Here is a 26,036-nt window from a genome sequence, read left to right on the forward strand (position 1 = left end):
CCGGGAGTTATTTGGACACTCATAGTAGTACTTATAGATTTTCTAAGTTTAACCTATAGTTTAAGAATATTAAGTATAACCTAAGGTTTGATTAATGTGTCTGATATTAAGGATTTTATTATTATATTATAAGGTTTAGACATCAACCAATAGGATTTTAAGCACATGTTTTGAATGGTAATTAAGGATTAAGTATTTTTGAGGATTAAATTAAATAAGGGTAAAAGTTTGAATGTATAGGGTCAGTCAGCAGCTTTGAGCACGTTGAGGGCTTAGTCAAGGCTGTTTACTCCATTCAAACTCAGCTAAAAATGTGTAAATTCATGTTTAAATATTCAGCGTATGCCGATATATCGCAGCTATAGGGGGCGATATGTCGCAGCACGTAGATACGGAAAACACGAATCGATGCACGGTCGCCTCGGGAACAAAGGTCCAGGCGATATATCGCCTATAGGGGGCGATATATCGCCTCCACCAGCATGAATTCAAATACATTTGAATTCTTTTCCCTTCAGCCATTCAAACTCCTTCAACAGTCCAGCATCTTCTGAACGAGTCTTCAGCCTCTGCTGAACGATTATTCAAATGATTTTCACCTAAAAAGCCATTATTTTTATTCAAGTAAAATCAAGATATTTTCATTCCCAAACTCTATAAATAGGACCTAGTACCCAGCCATTATTCACCATTTGCTCTAAGTTCAGAGGCTGCTAGTGTTAAGTGAGTGTGAGAGTGTAAACACTTGGTTTGGGGAAAAACTATAAGCTTAAACATCATAAGCTTATCAAACACTTTGGGAAGTAAGTGAGTGCTATAGTATTTCGGTGGATGTTAGATTGATCTTGCAATCTTTGAGGTAAACCCAAAACTCTAGTTCTTTTCTGTATTTTTATGTTATTTCCTTTCTCAAAACCTTCTACTCAGTCCCCTAACCTTATTCTTATTTTGGTTAGGGAATCCAAGCTTTTAAGCATATAAGTTGGTAAGTATGTTTTCTATGGTTTAGTCTTTCCATCTCTTTCATTTCATCTCCTTTCTTTAGACTTACTCTTTCTTATGGTTTTAGGAGTGTTCCAACAATCCCAACTCAGTCCATAATCTCGGTAACTTTGGTAAGGAAAATAGGCTAGAATCTACATGTTTATGATTATGCTATTTTATGTGTTATGTTTTCATATGTTATATGTTATTGATGTGTATGTTGTAGGCTTGGGCATATGCCTATTTGACTAACAAGACCCCAAAAGGATTGTGGGCATAAGCCTATTTAGCTGGTAGGACCCCACTAATCTCATGGGCATAAGCTTGTTTAGTCTATGGGACCCCAAGTAATAATGGCCATTATAATAAGTGAATTATGTGTTATGATATGTCTTTATGTTTTCTTATGAAATTATGTATATGACTATGTGTTAGGTTTTCCTTGCTGGGCATTAGGCTCACTCCTTTCTGTTTATGTGCAGGAAAATAAGTTTAGAGGCGGTAAGATTCGTGACGCTTGGAGGATGTGTATCGATGATGAATGGAGTCAAGGGGCCGAGCGTTATTCGATTCGAGGATATAGTCTCCTTTTATGTTTTTATGGTTTTTATGTGTATTTTCCGCATTATTATGTAATGTCTTTTATTTTAAATCATGTTTTGTTTTAAAAACAATGGGATCCCATAATCCTTCTTAGTATTCTGTTTCTTTGTAAATAACTCTTATTTTCAAGTTACTCAATAAATTATGGTATTTTCGTAAAAATGTAAGTTTTATGTATAGTTTCGATAATGGTCCAATTAGTCTAGATTAGTGGGTCATTACAATATAAATACCATGTCTAGTCATTGCAGGATTTTCACAAGTTGAAGTCGTCTAGTGCAACCACGCCTAGATAAAAATTTGTGGGTTTTGCAATACTTTAGGGCATTTATGGTATTATTCAAATTCTAAGGTTCAGGCACTATAAATACATCTTATTAGAATATTTTCGGGGACTTTTGGAGCCCTAAAGATTCATTATAGGCTAGAGAAGAGCAAGAGAAGCAAATCTAGACTTCTTATTTTTATTCTTCTTTTATTTTATTTTTTATGGAATTAAATATGTCATTAGTGGTTTCTTTTGTCATTATGAACTAAAATTATTATTTAGGATTATGATGTAGTCAAATAAGAATCTTTGATGTTATTTATTTTAGTTTTATATTTTTCTTCTTTATATCTATGTCTGAATTCTCTAATTTGTGTTTATTGCTTATGAGTGCTTGCTCACCACCATTTACATGATTTATGATTTTTATTTGAAATCTGAGAAGTGATAATTAAATATACTAAAATTAGATCATAACATATTCTTATAGGATGAGAATACCCATATAATATGTGTAGTGTAAAGTTTTAGTTCTTAATTACTCCTAATAGGTTAAATTTTTTACAGTAATGTAGGGTATTTACTTATTAGGTTCACTTTCTATATCTTGAGTAAAATTAGAAAATACATTAGAAAACTACTATCATCATAGGAAGAAGAAGTTGCAAAACTAGAATAGATACATTAAAGAGAATTTTCATGATGAAGTAAGAAACCCTAGGTTTTAATTGTACAAGTTTTTCCAGAATTATTTTCATTTGTTTATTTATTTAATTGCTTCAATTTAATTTTCTAAATAAAATCTTATTTAATCAAATATAATTCAAATAAAGAGAGTTGGTAATTAATGCACAATCATTGTGGGAACAATACTCTTTTTATCACTTTATTACTTATTTATAATTGTGTTCACTTACGTACATATTTTTCACCACAAGTTTTTGGCACCATTGTTGAGGATTGTATTTATTAAAATATATAAAAAAATTAGTTTGATTCTAATTTGACTACTTTTAATATATTTTTTTGTTATACTTTCTTTTTATTTTTGTCTCATTTGTTATTTCAAGAATACATTTGAGTTTATGCATAGAACTAAACTGCTATTATCCACCGTCACATGAGTATATTCATGCATTAGGCCACCAGTGGTTAGTGCTACTAATTTTGAGATCAAGCCAACTCTCTTACAAAAGGTTCAATCTATAATGTTGTTTGGTTGACTTCACATGGTGGATCCTATTGCGCACATTGCCAATTTCCATGAGCTATGTGCAAGCGATGATGCCATCAGATTAAGACTATTCTGTTCTTTCTACAAGATAAACGAAGAATTGGTTAAATTCTCTATTGGAAAATTCTATTGGAACATGGGAGAAACTTGCTCAAAAGTTTCTATGCAAGTTCTTTCCAACATCAAATGCTACTAGGTTGAGACCAAAGATTAAAAAAATTAATCAATGTGAGGGAGGATCATTATATGATGCTAGGGAAAGAATTAAAGAGTTCTTGACAAGGTTTCCCCATCAAGGTAGAGAGGTGGATGTTAGCTCAAAAATTTTATAATAGCTTATGCGGTATTACTAGCACTATTATTGATGCTGGAACATGAGGGGCTTTGATGAGTTACTTGGGGGAGATGGCCATGAATAATTATCAATGATCTATTAAGTGATCAAGACACAAGAAGGTGGCTGGGGTTTATGAGTTAGATGTTATTACCACCTTGACAACTCAAAGTAGAAAACTTAAAAGGATAATTGCAATAGTGTTTTCCCTAAAATTTAGTGTGATGACGTGGCACAGATTCTGGACACATGGAAACCAAAGAACGACATAAAATTTCATGAAGCTAGTCGGCCCTCGACCAGGAGACAGATATTCACAAAAAGCTTCATCACACAACTGGTAAAGACTTAGTTAAATTCATTCAGAAGAGCACGACTGATCTAGTTGATGGAATGCTCAAACAACAATAGTCGTATGTTACGGAAAAGACGCAGAAACTGATTAGTTCAAGTAGATATTTATTATTTAAAATGTATTATCGTTAATTATTCATTATTTTATCATTACTTGCTATAAAAGACACGTAAGGCTCATGACCTTGCTATGTAAATTTCTAAGCCTATAAATAGAGGGATTAGTTAATTATTATTTATAGGCTGTCATTTTGTATACTTTTATAAACACAACATTGTATCCTCTCAAGCTTACGAAACTCAGTTGACCCTAATTCATCTAATCGTGGGTGTTGGGATTTTCTACAATAATAATAGTATCTAAGTGGGAATAGGTCGTTACCAACACTTGGGGGCCGAACCACTATAAATTATTCTGTCATTTACTATTTTAGTTGAGTTCTGAATTTTCATTACCTTTTATTTGACTCAGTTTCGTTAGCAAAATCTATGGCAAACATTTATGTGTTTTCATTGAGAGCTGAACTTAAGAACACTGACAATCCTTATTGATCGATAACCATGCCTCCTAAAAAGTATCAAAGCCATCAGTCAGGCCAGACAACCAAGGGCCCATGGGACCCTCCTCCACCTCCTCCCCAGGAGTCCCTGAGTGGATGGACACTAAAACCCTATGAGCAGCTTTAGGGATGATACATGATGAGCTAGCTACTCTGAAATCTAACAAACAGAATATTCCAGAAACAATAATCTTGCAAAAGGTAGAAAATTGACAGGTAGCGAGGACAGTTGGATGCCAGGCAAGCAGAGATGGATCGCCGCCAAAGGGATGTAACCATTTCCTTGGAAGCCATAATACAACTCGGTCAACGACTTGTATAGGACCCTCAATGTCTTGAGCAACCTCAAAATTTCCAGCCTCCTCAAAACTCGACACGTTAGGAAAAACTTGAGCAGCGCAAGACGAGGACCAGTCGCATGACATGAACCAGAGCAAACGAAAACCACAACCTTCTAGTAGACATAATGAAAAACATCAACCACAAAGATCAGATCGACGTGGTGAGTAGCCATATAGGAAAAACAGGGACGAGTAGTTTCCTCAAACTCCAAGATGCCTTGTCACTAATGAATAGGTTCTATCTAGTCGGGAACCAGGAAATCCCCCACCAGGGAATGGAAGGCAACCTGATATAGGCTTTGGGGTCAAAGTTACTCCAAGGCACAGAAACGCCCCGTGACCCAGCAACCAACGCAGGCCATAAAAACCACCACCTATGTACCGAGACGGTTTTGGTCGTAGAGAAGGAGACAATTGTTATAGGTGAACACGAATAGGACATACTCGAATGAGGGAGACTCATAATATTATCAAGGTCACAAAAGAGCATCCGGTCGCTAGGACAAGCCACAACTGGAACAACAGGTTGCTTTACCTATAAAAAATTGACCAAAGGGTCAGAATGCTAGGGGGCAATCGAGAAGTTCCAATTTGTTGAATCGACTAGGAAGAGAAGACCAGAGGTGGAGAGTTGAAGATTTATAGAATGTACAAAATGGTCGAAGAGAAAGGCACGATGAACATAACCCTGCAGCTGCACCCGCAATACCAACAATAGTAGATGCCTAAATGGATGCATTAAATCAAGTTGTTCAATAACTAGTGTGAAATAAAACTTCTAACATAGAGAATTATTGGAGGAAAGGCACTCCATTCATCAGCAAAATTGCTCATGAAAAAGTCCCTAGCATGTTCAAAATGTCCATCCTGCCCAGCTACACTTGGAAAGAAGATCTTGTGTCTCACGTCGAAGATTTTGAAATTCAAATGGATTTACAAAAGTATCTAATGACGCACGATGCATGACATTCCCTACAATCTTGTCCGATGTCGCAAAATATTGGTATTATAAATTCCAACCTACAACGAACACCTCACAGGAGATGTTTGTCAAAGAACTCTATGAGCAGTTCTACACTGCTCTTATACACACAACAGAGGCAAACCAGCTAGTCAATATAAGGCAAGGGGATGGCGAGCCTCTAAAATTATACATCCAGAGGTTCATGAAATCACCCTCTTAAGCTAAATCTTTTGGCGATGAAGGGAAAATGATGGCTATAACAGTTGCAGTAAAAAGACGATATCCTCTATGGAGTAATCTGCATAATAATGGTGTATAAATTACCCAGGAAGTCCTTGATCGAGCATATAAGTATATTAAGTTGGAAGGTGCCATAACCAATGAAGGAGAGGAAAAAGAATTAGTAGTAGACAAGAAAGGGGAGCGTACCAAAACTTGTAATACCTCGAACATACCTAACAATGGTGGAAGGAATGATATCAAGAATGGAGGGAAACGAGCGAGCAATGACTCTGCTAATAATGATAGAAAATGCTCAAAATCGATAAGTATGAGCCAAGATTTTCAATTACACAACATTGATCGAGAGTCGAGCAGACGTGTTTCAGGCTAGCCATACAACCATTCCATACAAATGACCAACACAAATCTAAAAAAAGATATGTCAAGAAGAGATACAAATAAATTTTTTCACTTTCAAAGTGACTATGTCAATAACACAAACGAATGTAACCAATTAAAAGATGAGATCTAGTTCTTAATTTGACAAGGACATCCACGACAATATGTGAGAGTAGGGGTTGACCCCCAACAAACTACTATTGGAGGTAACAAATAGACATTGGGACGTTAATGTTCGCAACCATTACATCTAGCCCAACTAGTAGGCACATTGCTCAAGATCTGTAGAGGACAACACTTAGCTGGAGACAGTGGGAAAGCACAAGAAACATACGCTAGAACGCTATGACACAAGCAAGAAATTTAAATGCTAACAGTTGAGGAGTGAACTCCCAAAAAACATCGGGTAGAAGGAAACTTGATAACCTTCTCTGAGCAGGACTCATAGCATGTTAGGTCCCGCATACAGATCCATTTGTAATAGATGTCCAAGTAGCCAATATGATGGTGAAGTGAGTACTAGTCAATACATGGAGCTTAGTCAATATTCTTTATTAGTCATCCTTAGAAAAAATGGAGCTATTAGTTTGAGACATGGAACCATGCAAACAAACAATTTATGGTTTCACAGGTGAGGGGCTAACACCATCTAGGTCAATTAGACTCCCAATCACCGCGAGGAAAATACATCCAAAAAGGACAATACTAGCAACTTTTATTGTAGTTGATTGTACCTCTGCTTAAAATGTTGTAATAGGGAGGCACATACAAGTATAGCTTCAAGCAATCATGTCCATATGGCATCTCGTCATGAAATTCCCAACTGAAACCAGAGTAGGGTGTGTCTTTGGAAATCAAAGGAAATCTCAGGAGTGTTACAACTCCTCAATTACTAAAGCAAATAAGTGTAGAGAGAGCACCAATATCATTTTTGGAAGCTGCCCCATAATCAAAGATGGTGAGAAGGATAAGCCGGAAGAAAAAAGACTTTGTGATATTAATGAAATAAAAGCCCAATCAGGTGTTGCCCAAAGTGAGGAAGAGGAGATAGATTCTTGCTTTTCGGGATTTTATTAAAGAATTTGGATCTGTAGAGAATCTCAAGGAGATTCATATAGAGAAAGAAGACATGGCCATGATTTTCAAGGTCAAGAAACATTTAGAAGAAATGTTCGAATTTTTAAGAAAAAAGCAAGACATCTTCACATGACTGAATAAAGACATGGTCAATATTAGCCCAACCGTGATTAGCCATGTCTTGAATATAGATAAAAACTTCCCACCACTACAAAAAAAAAAAGGAGACCCCTAGTGTTTGAGGTTGGCAACAATGTGCTGTTAAATATAGCTCCATTGAAAGGAGTTATTCAAATCAAGAAGAATGGAAAGATGAGTTTGAGGTTTATGGAATCATTGAGATTTCGGAAAGAATTGGGGAAGTGGCTTATCGGTTAGCCCTTCCGCCCACATTGTCTCAGGTTCATGATGTGTTTCATGTATCATTGCTGAGAAAATACGTCAATGACCCCATGTGCTCAGTTACGAGCAGTTAAGCATTGATCAACAACTACACTATGAAGAAAAGCTACCAGCGATTTTGGATTGAAAAGAAAAAGTGTTGAGGAACAAGTTAGTGCCATTGGTTAAAATTCAGTGGTGTAATCATGGTGTTAAGGAAACCACTTGGGAGACAAAGGCTAGAGTGATCTAGTTATATCCCATTCTATTTTATGTTTCAGAACGAAACTTCTATAAATTGCAGGTACTGTAATGCCCCCCGTTTTGGGCAGCTACTACTATCTTTGATGGGGTGGTGATATATGTGTGAATATTATTTTCATTATTAATACATGCTTGACCAGCAAATTTCATGTTGTTAATGTTAGCCAAAGTGTGAAATGTGCGGTTTTGTGACAAACTGAGCATTTGAGTGTCAGACCGAAATGGAAACCTTAAAAGGGTATATTCTCAGATAAAATAGTATTGGAGATGCATAATTATGGCAAAATATAAATGTTCATATAATTATTTAATTGTTTCATTAAGGTCTAAAAAATTTGATTTTTGTGTGAAAAATCTTAAAAAATGCATTTTTTGTGAAAACATACATTTAATTTAGTTACCCTAAGTTAATAATTCAATTGGGTGAGGTAAGAAAAAATTACTACATGGTAATTATTTTTGGGGTAAATAATTTAGTGTAGTTTATGTAGTAAATGTTTAATTAAGAAGTTAATTAGGGGATTATGGAACTTGAGTGGGAAGCTAAGGGGAGGGGTAAAAGGGTAATTTTACATGTTTTTAATCATAGTACATAAGACGAAACGTGGACTTCAAAGATTCATTTTCTTAAAAAAATTCTCCCTCAACGTTGTTTTCTCCTCCTTCTATCTCCACTTGGCCAAAACGTCCTTGGTTCTCCTCTATTTTTTTTTCACAAAAAATTCACATTAATCTCTTTCATTCTCTAATCCTAACCTTCACCTCTAAACAGGCACCTATTCTCTTTGTTATTCTTTTAGAAGCTAGAGGAAGAAACAAAAGGTATCAAGAGGTAATTTTCAAATCTTTGGTGTTATTAGTTTTGATTCATTGGTTTTAAACCTGTGATTAGTTTAAATATGATTATTGGGTTTTTAGAAGTGTAAGTGGGAAGGTTGGAGGCTTGAGCAAATATTAGAGGAGTTTGATCCAAACCAAACTATCATCTAGAAGTCTACAAGAGGTATATGTTCACACTTGATGAGTTTGTCTTCAAATTTTGTATAATATGTTTTATGTTTGAGCTTTGGAGATGGTGTCCTATATAGCTCTTCTTGTTGAGCGTTAGCTCACGGGTACTCTGTGTTACAGGTAAGGGCAAAAGTATAGTATGTTGAAGCGATGAGTTGAAGTAGGCTAGATCAGATATATGCATGTCGTGATTGGTTGACATGGGGGTCAAGCGGTTGCTACTTATGTATTGTTTTAAAAGTCTTCAAACCTTGGTTTCTATGTTGATTCTTAAAACATGTATTTTTACATACGTTATCCATATAAAAGATGATTTATTTTAAATACTTAGATCTCGAGTTGCAGTATTGTCAAGGATGTTTGTTTTTAAAGAAGTTTCATTTTGTTTTGTTCTTTTAAAAAGATTAATGTAAGTATTAATTTACTTAAATATGGAGTATTTAGTAAATTAATTGGTTTTAAGTCGGGTCGCTACAGGAATTGCCTGAGAATGGTGGCCCGGGACGTGCCCAATCACAATGCTCGCAAAAACAGGGTTGTGCCCAAAGACGCCAACCCGGGAGGTCGACAAAGGCGACCTGACTTATGAGACATTCTCAATGCTCCCAATAAGGCAGAAATCCCCAACAATCTACCTTCCCCTCGCTCAAAGTGTGAATAATGAATCCATCCATCTAATGGGGTTGTTGATAAACCGATGACAACCTCACCTTTTTCGAATTGTTGAAGTGTCAATCTCACTTTTACATGGTTGTTGATAAACCGATGCCAACCTCACCTTTATTGAATTGTTGAAGTGTCAATCTCACTTTTACAAAGATGATAGAAAATATGAAGTACAATTGTTTTCACTCTCTCCAAGGATGATAAATACTAGTTGAGAACCTACAGAGAGAAAAACACACTTACCAATAAATTCTCACAATTTTTGCTCAATTGTGTGAAAAGTATTTTGGAATATTTTACACAAGCTAAGAGCTTAAAACACCTTTCCTAGCTTAATAAAATGATATAAAACTGGTATTAAGTATGTATTAAGTCTAGGAGTAAGTCTATCTATATCCAAATCCAAAGTCGATGTATAGTTGTTTGGGGCATTTTAGAGCTTTCTGACTTCACCAGGGTGAGCAGCCAGTCAACTGGCCAATATAGTCCCATATGACCATTGAAAAATCACTTAGAAGAGCAAGTGTACCAGCCTAGAGGCACGCTGGTCGACAGACATGCATAGGCCAATCATCTGGTCTTTGCAGTTTTTGGGCCATAAAGATTTTTGCTTTGGTAAAAGGATATGGGTTTTCTGGTTACAAATTTGTTACTTTTGGGTTACGAAAATGCTACTTTTCTTGATCATTTGAATAAACTTATTTTCAACAAGATAAATGATTTTGCTACAAAATAAAGTGTGGTTGGTGAGATCATAATCAAATATTTTATATCATCAAAACAAGAGTGATGACGATTTTGAGTCAACAAAACCTTCAATTGAAGAACCTTCTGAACTAGAAGTGAAACAACTTACATTGCACTTGAGGTATGCCTTTTTGAAAGATAAGTCTACTTTACTGGTAATTATCTTTTCTTCTCTTTATACTAATCAAAAAGAGAAGGTTTTTAGAGTGTTGGGAGAGTATAAAAAGGCTATGGGTTGGCCGAGCACGAATATTAGAGGTATTATCCCAACTTTTTGAATGCATAAGATTTTCATGGAGAATGGACGTTGATCGAAAAAATCATCTATCCCCGTCACATTATTGAGCTCTCGGTAGTCTATACACGTCCTCATTGACCCATCCTTCTTCTTCACAATAAGTACAGGCTCTCCCTAGGGAGAATGACTCGACCTAATTAACCCTATGTATAGTAGCTCTTGTAGTTGAGTCTACGACTCCAATTCAATTGGTTCCATCTGATATGGTGCGTTCAAAATCAGTGCAGTCTCAGGTGCTAACTCAATAATGAACTCGATCTCTCGATGCGGTGGAAAACCCAGTAAATATCGAGAAAAACATGTAAGAAATATCGTACTATTCTTGTTTCTTCCATTCATTGCACCACCATCTTAGTAAGATCAACTACGTTTGCCTGAAACCCAATAAACCCATTATGTAGCATCTCTCTCTCCTTCAGCGCTATAATGATCAAGTTTCTCTGTCTGGTAGTTATCCCCATTAACATAAATGAGTCCTCTTCTTCTGGCGCGAACGTTACCACATTTCTCTTGCAGTCAATCATTGTGTCGTACCTATCAAACTATCCATTCTAAGTATCACATCAAAGTCCATCATATTAAGCTTAATTAGTGATGAGTGGGTAATTTATGTACTCATTCTTAGCTATTTTACTTTTGTTTTCCTCAAGTTTTTATGTGGATTTGATGTGTTTCTTTTAGATGTGCAGGTGTGTGATTAATTGTTAATTTTTGAGAGAAATTGGAATATTAAAGTCAGAGGGAAAATGATTTGTCGCAACATAGTAGGAGACATGTCGCTAAAAAGTAAGAAGCATAATATTATAGAGCTTAGGCGATATGTCGCCACTTGAAGGAAAATAAAGATCACAATTTCGTGCTCCAGGAGACATGTCGCGCCTTGTTAGGTGACATGTCGACAATTCTTCCCAGAATGTTTAAATTTGGGAAATCGTGCGACATGTCGCCAAGATGTTCTGTGACATGTTCCCACTCACGTGTTTTTGACGAATCTAGATATTCTTAACATGTTCTCACTTCAAATTCAAAAGGGAATGATAATTTTTACATCCAAAGGGTCGGAGGAGGCTATAAGTCCCAGAGAGAAACGTATTGGAAGCAGTTTTTAAGTCACATAATTAGACTCTTTTAGAGTTTTTCTTTCTTCTTCTTTCTTTATGCATTTTTCTATTGATTCAATGACTGTTTTTATTGTGAACATGAACTAAACATCCTTCTATAGTTTTTAATGTAGTGAATTGATTCTCTTTTATTAATTATGGTGATTTTATGATTTCTCCTACGTCTCTATATTGAATTATTTAATTTATGCTCAATGCTTCTGATTTATCAACTATCATTTGCATGATTTTTTATTTTAATTCGAGATCTTAGAAGTGAAAGTTAAATATGATTTACTTAAATAATCATAATACATGTTGGATGGGAATACCTATGTGATTTTTGTAGCTTTTGAATTTTAATTTTAATGTCTTTTGTATGTTAGAATGATCACAAAGATATAGAAAGTTCACATATAAATTGAGATCTTACATATTGAGAAATAATAGGTTTTGCTTTAGTAAACTCACTATCATTATAGGAAGATAAATTATGAAATATGATTAAAAAAATAATGATGCCATTGGAATAAGGCTATTTATGTTCTCGCTACAAGATAAAGCGAAGAGTTGGTTAAATTGTTTACCGGCCAACTCTTGCAAAAATTTTCCCTTCATCTAAGGCTACAAGGTTGACAGATGAGATTAATAACTTTTACCGGACAGAGGGTGAGTAACTTTATGATGCTTGGAAAGGGTTAAAAATTTTTTTGAGCAGGTGTCCCCATCATGTCATTGAGAAGTGGAGGTGTCCCCTTTCAAATTTTGTCTTCCATCCTCTTAGCAGTAAGTGTCTTTTCCAAGACTTAGGCCTAAGTGGTAGCTTCTCTAGTGGAAACTATCTCGACATCATAGGCTATTATAGGATTTAGCCTATGCATAAAGCGGTCCTTCCTTACCATATGTGTAGGAACTAGATCAACAACAAACTTGGTCAGTTGGTCAAACTTTTGGGCATATTCCACCACTATCAGCTTCCTTTGCTCGTATTGAGGCATTATAGTATTTGTTGTTGAACGCCTCATAATATTCATTTCATGTCGTCCTAGTGACATCCCTAGTCTACTCAACCACTTCCTACAATATCCTAACATCCTTTCTCAACATATGGGTAACACATGCCACCTGGTCATTACATACTACCAGCATGAAGTCTTGTATCGACCTCATCCTACTCATCCACTCCACAACTACGATTGGGTCAGTGCTCCCCTCAAACTCTAGGAGATGTTTCATTCGAAACCTCTCATGCAATGTTCCCTTAAGACTAAGTTGCCATGATCTATATCCACATTCAGTAAACTAGGAGTGACTCGCACAACTTGTTCCCTAACTCCATGGTCATAGCAGTTTTGCATGGTTTCGTAGCCTTGTCGACTCCTTGGCACTCTGCATACCTGACGAGCATGTGATTATACTTCTTTCCTTGTAGGTGGTTTTTGTGTAAAGGCCCGAAAATAAAAACAAAAAATGAAATAATGCATGTTGACGCGGTTTTTTGTCAACTTAGAATTATGAAATTCGTATGAGAGTATTAGGCTTTCACTAAACCGTAGATAAAAGAATCCCCACAATTTTACGTGGTTTAGTGGTTAAAATCCACCTAGTCGACAAGTCAATTTATTGTTGTATTTCTCAAAAGAATTATTTATGACAATTTCTCCAGACATTCGGCATATAAAATTTGCATCCTTTTTCATGTACATTCCCTTTCTATTTATAAAGTATTAATGGAAATGTTTTGGTACCTTACAAAATTGAGTAATTTCCCAATATTACTTTTAATACATTGATTGCATGATATTATACAATAACTAGGCGAGATTACAATATTTTAGATGCACATATAAATCTCGAGTCTTAAGGGATCGATAATGTAGAGTCCAAGAACTTCACTTAGCTAGTTAGATAGTAGTATTATAGTATGTATAGTGTTATCTTTGTAACTGTGGATTTTTGGTTCAAACCGGGAATTATTTGGACACTCATAGTAGTACTTATAGATTTTCTAAGTTTAACCTATAGTTTAAGAATATTAAGTATAACCTAAGGTTTGATTATATGACTGATATTAAGGATAATATTTGTTATACTATAAGGTTTAGATGAGGACCAATAGGATTTTAAGCACAAGTTATGAATGGGTGATTAAGGATTAAGTATTTTGAGGATTTAATTTAATAAGGAGTAAAGTTTGAATGCAATAGGGTCAGTCAGCAGCTTTGAATACGTTGAGGGCTTAGTCAAGGTTGTTTACTCCATTCAAACTTAGCTAAAAATGTGTAATTTCGTGTTTAAATATTCAGTGTGTGCCGATATATCGCAGCTATAGGGGCGATATATCGCAGCACGTAGATACAGAAAACACGAAACGATGCATGGTCGCCTCGGGCATACTGGCCCAGGCGATATATCGCCTACAGGGGGCGATATATCGCCTCCTTCAGTATGTTTTTGAAAGTTTTTGAATTCTTTTCCATTCAGCCATTCAACCTCTTGATAAGTCCAGCATCTTTTTGAACGAGTCTTCAGCCTCTGCTGAACGATTATTCAAATTATTTTTACCTAAAAAGCTATTATTTTTATTCAAGTAAAATCAAGATCCTTTCATTCCTAAACTCTATAAATAGGACCTAGTACCCAGCCATTATTCATCTCTTGCTCTAAGTTCAGAGGCTGCAAGTGCTAAGTGAGTGTGAGAGTGTAAACACCTGGGTTGGGGAATCATAAGCTTGATCACCATAAGCTTATCAAACACTTTGGGAAGTAAGGTTCTATAGTATTTCGGTTTGTGGTGTAGATTGGTCTTACAAGTCTTTAAGGTAACCCAAAACTCTAGTTCATTGGTTTTATGTTATTTTCTTTCTCATAGCCTTCTACTCAAGTCTTCTAACCTCATTCTTATCTTGGTTAGGGAATCTAAGTTCTTGAGCACATAAGTTTTGGTAAGTGTGACTTTCAATGGTTTAGTCTTTCCATTCCTTTCATTTCATCTCTTTTTCTTCATTAGACTCACCCTGTTATATATGGTTTTAGGAGTGTTCCAAAAAGTCCCACCGCTATCCTCTTAGCCCGGTAACTTTGGTAAGGAAAATAGGATAGAATTTATATGTTTTATGCTTATGTTATCTTATGTGTTATGTCATGAAATATGTTATGATTATGTATGTTTGTAGGCTTGGACATATGACCCATATGACTAACAAGACCCCAAATGGGTTATGGGCATATGACCTACTTAGCTAGTAGGACCCCACTAATCCCATGGGCATATGACTTGTTTAGTCTATTGGACCCCAAGTAATAATGGCCATTATAATAAGTGTATGTAATAAGTGTTACGATATGTCTTTATGTTTATTATGAAACTTTATGTTTATGACTATGTGTTAGATTTTCCTTGCTGGGCATTAGGCTCATTCCTTTTTGTTTTATGTGCAGGAAAATAGCTATTAGTGGCGGTAAGGTTCGTGGATGCTTGGAGATTGTGTATCGATGGTGAATGGATTCAAGGAGTCGAGAGTTCGATCTTTCGAGGATGTAGTCTTGTTTTACTTTTTTATGGTTTTACATGTATTTTTCCGCACTTTCTATGTAACTCCTTTTCACTTTAAGTTATGTTTTGTTTTAAAGAAAATGGGTACCCATATCCTACCTATTTTACGAAAGTAACTTTTTTTTCTACAAGTTTCTAATAAATTTATGGTATTTTCGCAAATGTAAGTCTTATTAAGGTTTGTATGTATAGTTTCATTAATGGTCCAAAAGTCTAGAGTAGTGGGTCATTATAGATAATTATGTCTAAAGTATGTCGGCCATGAGCTGGAGATGTACCTTGTGAGTTGAAGGATCTCAGGATAAGTCGACCAGCATACAAGGTTACTCGAGCTATGTCTAGGTGACCTCAAAGTCTGGCTAAGCGATCTCTTTTATTTCTTGATGATCCATGCATAGAGCTACCTAAGCATCAAGGAATTTGTACCATGACCTTGAAACTAAAGAAGGCTTCATTAAATGTTGTATAGTTGTACCGCGAATAGGACACATCAACTCGTATTTTTTAGGTACAACATTTGCCCTCAAGCCTCTGCTCGTGCATGACGTCATCCTTGTCTCTGACAAGCACAGTAGAGGCCTTTCACTTCTTCATTAGGAAACGTGCTCACTTACCCTCTTGAGTACTTTTACATTTGTCTCGCTCACATATGCATCTATTCAGGTTCCCAAGTAGTGTGAAACTTATCTTTTCACCTTTTTTACTTCCATTCCCCCGTTTAATTTGTAACGTCATGCGTTTTGGGTACCTTGAAACGACTCGGGTTGGGTTTTTTTCCCCAAGTTAAGAATATTATTTTAAATAATATTATATTTGTTTGGAATTTATTTCCATGAGTTATTGCTAGCAAAATTATGAATTTTGTGTTTAAAAGTCAAGATAAGACTTTCGGTCTTGGACCGACAAAAAAACCCTGATCGGGTAAAAATCTCAGAAAATAAAATGAAAAACTATGGAAAATATATTTTGGGCATAAAATACATTCATAAAAATTAAAGTTTGGTCAAAAATAATAAACCTAAGGGAAAATGGAAATTTTAGGGCATTTTGTATTAAATGCTTTATTTTACCGAATTGGGGAATTTTATTCCATGAGTGGACCTTAGGTTAAAATATATTTTGTGATTAATTAAATTAAACGTGAGAGACATTTAATTTAATTATTATGTGTTAATTTTTGTTTTAAAAACTTAATAAGAGTGAAATAAGTTATAGGAAGTCAAATTGGATTTTTTTTCTTAGGAAATTTTTATTAACCTTTATATATAAATATATATATATATGATCACATATATAAATAGAAAGAGGTAGCCGGCCATGTGAGGTTTTAAATGGTGTGAACAAAATTAATTAAGTTTTAAATCCCATTTTAAATATTAAGGTTAATGGCAAGTGGATAGTAAAACACTTTTAGGATATTTTAGAGTAGTCTAAACCCTTCTAACCCCCCAAATCCGACCCCCTCTCTCTCACAATCACTCTCATATTTTTTAAAACTCTCTCTCAAGTTTTCTCTCCATCTTCAACCTCAAGAACACTAAGAAGGCTTGGAAGCCTAGGCTTTTGTCTAGGAAGGATTTCCCTAAGGTAATGTTTAAAAAAAACTTGACTTTGTAAGGTTTTTAACCATAGTTCTTTCAATAGCTAACTATCTATGTTGTTTGGGAGAGTTGGTTAAGGTATTGAAAGAGTTTTGAAGGACTCAAAGCTAGTAGGAACATCAAAAACCTAGAGCAAGAACAACAAGTGGTAAAAAGTTTACTTTTTATAGTTGTTATTGTATGGTTTTTATTTTTAAGAATTATTTTATATATTTAATGCTTAAAGTTTCTTATTGGTGATGTAATAAGGCTATGTTAGTTTCTCAATAATTTTTATGATGCTTGTGTGTTGATTTTTGAAAATAGGGACCAAAATCCCTAAGGGTTTTGGTGAGAACCCTAAAACAAAATACAAGTTTTCAGCAGTGACTTCCAAGGGGTAAAGCATCGACTGTATATTGATTTTGTAAAATTTAATTATACTGTGATGTTTTTGAGATTGAGTACATAAAATTGAGCTTTTGAAACACTCAAAAATGTTTAAAAATGAATGAGTTATGCTATTTCAAAGTTTAGGTAAAAAACAGTTTTTTCGTATTCTTAATTTCGGGACCAAGTGTGGACAGCCACTGTATAGGGAAAATTAACCCAGTTTTTTCTAAAATTTGGTGGACATATTCTTGGCATAACATAGTATTCTACTGTAAAATATGGAAACAAAATACTGAACGGTTTGAAAGTTATTAAGTGCCAAAGTTTAGAAAAAATAAGGACTTGAAAATAAGGTCATTTTTACCTCATTGTTGGAAAATAATTTCACCAATAAAAAATGCTCCTTTTTACCTAAGATTTTTCAAAGACCTAAATGTCATACCAAAAATGGAATTGGGAAATTTTGGTAACAATTGGGTAAGTAAATTTTATGTTTTGACCTAACAAAGTATGTAGCTAAAAATGGGGAAAATAGGGTTTTCACACTTAGTGTAAAAAAAAGAGATTTTGGAAATCAAGGTAAAAAGTAAAATTTTGCTTATTGCAAGATAAAAACATGATAAGTCTTGAAAACATATTTTGACCTAAAATACCACTTTGAGTTTAGTGAGCATTATTTTTATTAAAGAATTTTTTTCTTTCTAAAAATAAAAGAATTAATTTATTAATAAGTTAGTAAATTAAAAGAGGGTTTAAAAACCTATATTTTGATAAAATAATTAAGTGAATTATTTTTCTAGTAAGTAAACTTGATTAATTGACTTCGGAAAAATTAACTAGTCAAGATGAGAATTTTTTAACGGTTTTTAAATTAGGCAATTTTCTTAAAACAGTTTTTAGAGATTAAAACCTTAAGAAAAATAAAAGGAAAATTAATTTATTTTCTTGAAAAATAATTAAGGAATTTAATTAGTATTTTCGAGATATGATACCGGCTAAAATCTTTTATATATTTTACCGACTGTTGAAAGTACGGGTTAATAGTGGAACTTTTAAATAATAAGATTTTTAGCGGATTGTGGAAAAATACTATCGTGATACCCGAGCCTAGGTGTCGAGACCATAGGATAGGTCTCCCTGAGACTTAGGGTTTAGACTCAAATTTTGAGTATGAATTTCTTGAATGGGTTTAAAACAAAATAAGGCTCTTTAATCCTTACAAATGATTGTTTTAAAATGACCAAACTGCCAAAAATAATAATAATGAATTATCAAGTGCCATAATTAATCCGAGTATATTGTATGGACTATTAAAGTACTGGCTAAGCATAACTGGACTATATATTGGAGGGTGAAATCCTGCTGAGAGCTAAGGACTCCAAGTAAGTCAACTTCTATTGTGTGGGTGCAATATGAAACAACTATTGTATTGTATGTTAGTTTAGAGACACATGCACATATATACATTGTCGTAGAAAGTTTGCTTAGAGACGTCAGTCTAGTGGGTGCTCTGATAAGTTATTCCCAGATAGTAGCCATAAATATTGGCCATTCAGTGTGAGTGCCTAGAGATACTAGGGGTTGCCAAGTTTGAGTGAGGCTGAACACCCTAGGGGGTACTGCTCACCAACACCACTGATTAATATAGAAGCCTCTGTAAAACTGTGTAACTTCGATTACACTCTTGGATAAGTAGTGATGCCCTAGGTAACTTGATGGTTACCCTTGTGAGGGATTTACTCATGGATAATTAGTGATGTCCTAGGTAACACGATAGTTACCCTTGAAGGGGATATTTATTGGCTAGATCTTAGTGTTGAGACTCAGTTCTCTCTTACAGATCAGCATTTATGCTGGAGGGCGTGTTATGCACGAATTGTTGGAAGTTGTCGAACGTTGATCTTAAATTATATTGTGATATATTATATCTACAAGGATTTATTTGTTGATAAGAAATAGTTGCGATATAATATGTCTACTGGGTTCTATGATTTTCTGAGTGTAGGAATTTATCTGTTTATATGAAATAATTTGTCATTGGTTATCAGGCATGACCATAAGTTTGTTAGGATGCTTTTGGGGTCTTGAAATTGATTGCGTAGGGTCCGGATGGATCCAGAACCCTAATTTTTGTGAGCTATTGTTATATGTAGACAGTAACTTGGTCAGTGACCACATGTCTTCTATGCATGCTATTGTTTTTAAAGTTGAACTTACTAAGCGTTTTCACTTAACTAGTTGTCTCCTTTGTAGGTAAGAACATGGCCAAGGCAGTGTAGTGAGTTCTGGAGTCTACCTTGCGAATGTACATGTGGACCGACCTTTTGGGAAGTCATTTTATTTTTTTGGAAATGTTCTGTTATTTTAATAAACTAGGCCCACTCTGATCTTTATAAAATATGTTTGTATTAAATGTTAAGTATGGCCATACGACTTTTAAAAAGTTTTTTTATACGGGTTTTTGAGACATTTGGTTAAATGAAAACATTTATATTTCCGCATTATCGTGTCTTAAAAATATGGGTCGTTACATAATTTTGGCCATTTGATCTAAAATTTTCTTGATCGAATGGTCCTGAATTTTTCCTGGGCTTAATTTATACATACCCCTTTCTTTTCCATCTCATTTTCCCCCTTATTTCTCTTGCAAAAATAAAAATAAAAAAAAAACTTATTTACCACTTTTTCTATGAAATTTTCGAATATCAATTTACTTGATTCAATAGATCAATTATTTCTTTTTCTTGTTCATTCAAGACCTTCTTCAACAACTGTAATTGCTTGAAACCTTTGTTGTTATTTCGATTTTCTTATTTTGACATTGTGAGAAGCCTGTGTGTTTTTACATTCTTCATGCACTTCTTTTTTTTTTTTTAAAAATCCCGTCTTGAATATATGTATGCTAAGAGTAGCCTATAAGGGTAGCAAGATTAGACTATACTGGAAGTTATAGTAGGCAATTTTTTGGCCTTATTTCAGGGTTTTTTGTTCTTCTCAAGAAAAAATTTGGTAGGTTTTTAGGGTAATTCTAGGTTAGAATTTTAAAATTAGGTAGCTTGTAGGCTACACTAATTAAGTGGTTTTTTGCATTAAAACTACTTCCCAAATCTGAATTCTTGACACGTGATTTTTGCGGTGCTTCCTAAGGATAGAGTGCGTGAGTTAGGGGCATGCGTGAGTCAACTCGTACACGGTTCCATACCCTTCTCAGCTAGCATAAGATATTTTAGCTCGTATGACGTAGATTCCCATCCCAAATATTCAGGTCGAGTTATACAGTGACTCACTCCTAGTCATATAACATGACCAGTTTATTGGAAACTTTTAACCAAATCTTAGAGCAAGATCCTTAGGCTGCCCTCTAACGATTAACGTTGATCTATACCGAGTCGAACTAATTTATTTTTCACCTAAGTCAACATGAGTCATAAAACCCAAGCCATATCTGGTTTTTCTTCTCAGAAGCAGAACGCAGATGAGACCCCAATTCCCCACTTTTGGCTAGTGATTGAAAGGTAGGTCGAGACAACTATAGACAACAAAGCATATCGTGTCTCGAATGACTTTGATGGCCAAAGTCAATACCATCCTAGAGAGTCACGGCATAAAGATGACCTCCAAGTTCTAAGATCGCCTGATTTCCCAAGACAACACAATTAATCGAGCTCCTAAGTTATCCAAATGATTTGAAAGACTCATTCTTCATGCCGAACGGGTTTGCGACCTGGGAGCACTGATTCTTCAACCGACCTCGTAATTTCTCTTTGCCTTAGTTATTATATTCTATTTTTTTGTATCTTAACAATTTTTTCAGTCTGAAAAAGTTAGTTTATTGTGCACCTATCTATAAGAGGTCTGAGGCTTCCGAGGTCTAGAACTCTCAATACGTCGAGCTTGCTGCTCTACCAACTGAGGAGAATGATTGGAGAGCTATCATAACAAAAATGCCAACATGAGGCTCTTTAAGTTGATAGAAGAGGGCCAAACCTTAGCCTTCTATCCACAAGATCCTTCTAGGAAAAAAACCCTTCCCATAATTGAGGAGGTCGAGGAAGAAGAGGAGATCGCACCTTCGGTGAAGAAGAAGAGGAATTCGAGCTCAATTTGGGGTAGCCACCAGCTTCATGCTAAGCTGACATGACCCTTGGAAAATCATGACAAGGAATGCTGATCCATATTGGAATGTTACTCTTCAAGAGTGTTTAGACCTCTTTGTTCCCCGTTACGATTTTAGCCTCCCCCCCAGGACTATTGCAGTAGACAATTTCTTTAATTTTAGTAGTGTCATTTTCCAACATTACAACACTTATGTTCGTCCATATACCATCCTTTCTTTCAACTCTCTATTTTTCAATTTTAGTGCATAGGGAATGTGAGCCTAGCTCATATGATGAGCTCAAGAGAGAAAATGTTCCTCCCATGCCTGAATATGTTCCACCTGAGTCTCACCCATACTAGATTAATCAACCCTAATCTAGTTGATTCAGTTCCTATTCCAGATCTGATATTCATAGACTCCACCACTAGCTCGGAAGGTATGGTAATTATATTTTTTCCTTGTTTATCAAGTTTTTCTAACTCTCTGTTTGTTGTTTGTAGAAGAAGTCACGAGCAACCTGGCTGCAGTGTTTGGTCCCTTAGGCCTAGCAGTCCAGAAGGCTAGGGTCATTAAGAAGACCATCTCCTCTAGAGTTAGGGTTTCCTCCACTGGATCCCAAAACAAGGGCAAGGATATACCTCCACTGGAACCCAGAGCCCGGGGCCCAGGGCCCAAAAAGAGACCATGCTCACTAGCCAGGATGTTCCTCCCCCAGCTTCTCTGGCAATCCCTCCAACACCTATCGCCTCCATTCCTCCTCCGCATCTGGAGGTGGGTGAATTTTTTGTCTATAACAAGGGTCCCATCCAGGCTCTTCCTAGTGATGACATGGGCCATATAAACTAGCTGGCAGACTATAAGGTGGACCAGATCGAGACGTCGGATCCTGAGGACATGTCGAGTGAAGCAACGAGGATGCACCCGACAGTAAGTTTTTGTTAGTGCTTTGAAGTTTTTTAGTACACTCCAAATTTTTTTCAACAGTCAATGTTATATCAATTGATAGGCATTGTTGCCAAAGTCTGAGCTGAAGGAGAGAAGACTCGACTCGAGGAGGATAAAACCTGGCTTGCAGAAGAGAAATCCCTGCTTGAGGGTAAATGTCATCAACTCGAGGAAGGGCATTCTTGACTTAGGAAGAGCTTTATACAACTCGTGAAAACGAGAAGAGCGCTAAGGAGCGGGCCCTTGAGCTGGTCAAAATTCAAAAGGTTACACTGAATATATCCCTCGAGAAGATGTTCTATTGGGTCTGGTGTTACAACCAGCAAGCTGACTTCTCTTTCCTTGATGTAGAGATGTGGGCCCGTTACTTCACCAAGTTCAAAGACTGCTTTACCAAGGAGCCTACAGAGACCTCCGAGAACATCGAGGGCACTAGATATGCAACCAATGGAAGAGATGAAGAGGTATCTTCGAGAGGAGCTCGAGTTGGAATCTAGAGTTAATGATATTTTTTTCTCTATTCTAGTGTTTTTTTTAGGAGGGGGGGATTTTTAATATTCATTTTAATCAGGTCTTGGAGGTCGAGACAATTTGCCACATTTGGCTTACTTGAGGTTAATATCCTAAACATGAATTCATTTACTCGTGCCTTTTTATAAGATTCATTTCTAGCAATTTACAATTGTTTTATTATATATATACATGTGTGTAGTTGAAGGAAATATTTTAGACTGAGTTATTTTTAGATCTATGTGCTTAATCGCTAACCAGTTAGTATTCAAGTTGTGTACTTTGTTAGGTCTAGTATCTTAGTGCATAATATCTTACTTGTTATTATTTAGGGCTTGTACCTGGTTATGCTCGGTTTTTTATTGCTTCAATTTTTCTTGTCAACTTAGTTGTATTCTGAATTATTATGAAAAATTGCGCTCAATCAAGCAACCAAACTATTCATTTCCAAATTCTAAGTTATTTTATTTTTTCAAAGACATTAAAATATACTAAATATAAAATTATAATAATAGGTATCTACCCCCAAGCAATCATAATTAAATAATATTTTAGATAGATTTTAAAGGGTTAATAGACAAAATTAATAAAAAAATTAGTACCATGCTTAAACTACACAGTGCTGACTAACGATTTAGCCAACGACATGGCATCACAAAAACGATAAAGATTTATAAGATGAATGAAAGAACTAAACAACACAAACATTTATAGTGGTTCGGCCCTAGAGATTGGTAATGACCTACGTCCACTTAGTGTTTCTATTGATGAACTCTGAAACCTTCTATCAGCAAACTAGGGTTCACTAAGTTTCACAAGCTCCAAAGAGGGATACAAAAGTCGTGTATAAAAAACACTAGTTCTCTTTGAATACCAATCATTGCCTCTCCTTAAATGAATCCCATAAGTCCTATTTATAGGCTTAAGGATGTACCTATGGGCCGATGGGCCATGTTTGAATAATAATATACATCGTAATAATTACATATAAAGAGGGTCAAATATCTTAGAAATATCTGACTTATAACTCTAGTTGAACTCTGGTTTCGTTACTATGATTAGACCTTGTTGCATATGTCAAAACATCTTCTGTCATACTGTTAAACATCTTTGTTGAATCCATCGAGCAACTTCTATTCTGGTTGTTGGTTGACTAGACTGTCATCACTAAATAGTCACATGCTATCCACGTGCACCCCGATCATGCCACGTCAGCAAGCAAATATTTTTTTGCTAAACATTTGCCCCCAAGTTTATTTTAATGCAATCAACATTTAATAAACTTACTCGACTAGCAATTCATCTGACCTATCATATCTGTCAGTACTTACTTTTTTGAAAAGGAAAGTAATCATGACTTTTACAGTTTCCCAGAAACTTTTTGACGGTGATCACGATTCCCCATTCATCGAAACTTTATTCCCATCATTAACTTCTATTACTCCCAAGCAGCATAAATATAAGCCTCTTCTCCATTTTTCATTTTTTACCGGGACCTTCTCTCTCTTCAAGAACTAAGAAAATCTTCAAGAAAACCCAAAGACTCTAGTGCAATTCGAGATGTCTTCGAGAAACTCCGAGCAAAACTTTCATAATTTCTCCTACAATCTGTACTCCAAGTAAGTTTTCGAATCCATTCTCTTATCTTTGTAGAAATTTTCATGTATTCTTATCTTGATTTATGAGTTTTCGTAACTTGGTTTCTACTGTTCTTGAGAAATTTCTGGGTAATTGGGTTTAGGAAAACATACATAGAATAAGTATTATAGATTAGGGATTTTAGGTAGTATAAAATGCTAGACAATGCTTAAAAAAGCAATGTGGGGTATACTTACATCAATTTTGGGTCTAAAATCGAAGTAAAATTTTGATTTTGAGTATTTTGAAAAACTGGGTTTTTCTCGCCTATTTTCAGAGTTGAAAAGTTTTTCTGAAAAAAAATTTCACATTAACTTTTTAATCTATTTTTCCAACTTGCTCGCATGTCCGTTTTGTTTTTACCAGGATGCTACTGGTTGTATAAAAGCTTAACTTTTATACATGAGCAGCATTATCCTTGCTTTTCTCTTTCTTCTATCTATTGGTCATAGATTCTCACTTCCCCTTTGTTATTCTCATATATTGATGCATGATCTCTGGGGAGGTAAGAAACCAATAGATGACGATTTTCTCGCTTTGCTGTTTGAGGATCAAGAACGATCTTCTCGCTTTCCTGAGCCTTCGGTTTTACACCCAAACCCTACGACCAATCCTCCATACTACCCATCACAGAACCAATCGAACATGGGTCGCGTCAAATACACTGCTCTTAGAAAAAGAAAAACAACAAATTCACCTTCCAACCAGACTGAAACCAATGCAGAGGGTACTTCAAGCGATCCTCAACCTTTAAACTTTTCACCACCAGATAAACAGCCCAAAGCTCATCCCCGTGATGGTGGACTGGTAAATTTCCCCTCCTAGCGTCATATCGACCAAGATGGTGGCAAAATATCCCAAGAAGTACGAGCTTCCTGGGATTACCCTATACAAACCTACACCAACTAGAGGGAAAACGTGTCTGGAGGTGCCTACAGTGCCTGGTCGAGGTATCATATAGAAGTAGGGGCAATCTTGCCATTGCATGACTTTTTCCGAGGGGTGGCCAATTATTTCGAGGTTGTTCCTTTCCAAATAACACCCAATGGATATAGAGTACTTTCAGCGCTCTATGTCCTATATAACCACAAAAAATGGCATGTGCCTACTCCGCATGAGATCAACTAGTTGTTCGATCTCAAATCAAACCCCTATCAGAACAACATGGGGTTCTTCCATTTCTACCACCAGGAATCTGCTCGCACATTCCTGAGTGACATTATCTACAAGTCCAATGTTGGAAGGTACTTCCAAGAGTACATCCTTACATTCGACTTGATTGCCAACAACATGGCCTTCACACGAGGAGGTAGACTTTCAATCTCTGGTTGACATTTATCTAGTCATTTTTTCATCTTTCCTTGCCCTTAGTTGTTTTGTGATGTATCTAGGTCCATGGTATCGACCAGAACCCACTCCAGAAATGGAGATAAGAGCCACAACTATGGCCAGCATGACAAATATAGAAAAAGCATCAAGAAGCTTGTCACGGAGAGCAATTTAAAGAT

At 35.6% G+C, this 26,036-nt stretch overlaps 1 non-coding gene across 1 annotated transcript; it reads right to left on the reverse strand.

Annotated features, from left to right (window-relative positions):
- Positions 1 to 12,436: 12,436 nt before the first annotated feature.
- LOC133781265 (small nucleolar RNA R71) lies at positions 12,437 to 12,543 on the reverse strand. The gene has a single exon (XR_009870049.1). It is a non-coding gene; the product is annotated as a small nucleolar RNA R71 (small nucleolar RNA).
- Between the last annotated feature and the right edge of the window lie 13,493 nt (positions 12,544 to 26,036).

Source organism: Humulus lupulus, chromosome 5 (assembly GCF_963169125.1).
Source record: "Humulus lupulus chromosome 5, drHumLupu1.1, whole genome shotgun sequence".
Classification (NCBI taxonomy): domain Eukaryota; kingdom Viridiplantae; phylum Streptophyta; class Magnoliopsida; order Rosales; family Cannabaceae; genus Humulus; species Humulus lupulus.